The following is a 1074-nucleotide window of genomic DNA, read 5'->3' as shown; positions in this document are numbered from 1 at the left end:
AGGATAGTACTGTTAATCTTGTGTGTTCCCCATTTTCCTAAGCAGTAAGGTTTTACAGAAGCATTTCTGTTTTTCGTTTCCTTTGTATGAGAGCACTGGAGAGGAGACTCTCAGTGTCTTTATTTTATGTACACATTTACAGCTAAAGTACAGGAGAATGCAATCCCCCTTCTGTACAGGATGGTTTGGATTTTAGTCCCAGTATTCCAAGAACCAAGCAGGCACCAGGAACTACACGTAGAACATGACTGCACTGGAGAATAAGCCTCTCTGCTCTCAATAGTAGCTACTTTAAACATTTTTAGGATGGCACCGTGAACTTGTTTAAAGGTGCTATAAGAAACTTTATTATTTTAATTACAACAGACTCAACACGACTGCTGCTCTGTAACTGACACATTGTACATATTAATATAACCCTGTCTGGTGCTAACTTTACATATGTTATACAACTATGCGTGCGCATACCACACACTTTTTGTTGATATAGGGTGTTAAACAGTTAGGCTCTTGGCAAAGAAGAGAAAAGTGATTATCAATGCTCTCTCTAAACTGTGGAATCTTGTGAGCAAAAATTCTAGTTTGTGGGCTACTGGCATTAAAGTTGTGAGCGAGCAATTTGCCTACTGCATAAATTAGTTTGCTCTGGAATCATCCTTCCTGAGCTAAGACAAAAACGTGTGAGCTGGAGGCTAAAAAACTGTGAACTAACTCAGCTTAGAGGGAACACTGGTGTTTACCCTGTTCCACTTGAATTTGAAGTAAAGATTTTGCTCACAGTTATACACGCGTCCCTCCTTTGGCTAGGAAGAATAAGTCAATAAAATAATAATTTCATTCATTCTTTACCACAGCTGCTACAGCACCAGCTCCTACCCCCGCCCATTTTCTCTACTTCGAAAGAGAAGTCAGACAGCGCGGTACTATCCCTACCCCCGCCCTCCTGCTGCGGTCGAATGCGGATTGGTCATTCCTAAAGGCGGATCTTCCGCCCTGGACCTCAAGTAAGGTCGGAAGCGGTTATAGTAGCCGATTTCCGGGTGTGGCTTCAAGCCCATAGGTGGGTGGGGCTGC

The sequence above is a fragment of the Gekko japonicus genome, unplaced genomic scaffold (assembly GCF_001447785.1).
Source record: "Gekko japonicus isolate JY-2015 unplaced genomic scaffold, Gekko_japonicus_V1.1 scaffold153, whole genome shotgun sequence".
Lineage (NCBI taxonomy): Eukaryota > Metazoa > Chordata > Lepidosauria > Squamata > Gekkonidae > Gekko > Gekko japonicus.
Note: the sequence above shows the minus strand (reverse complement) of the source record.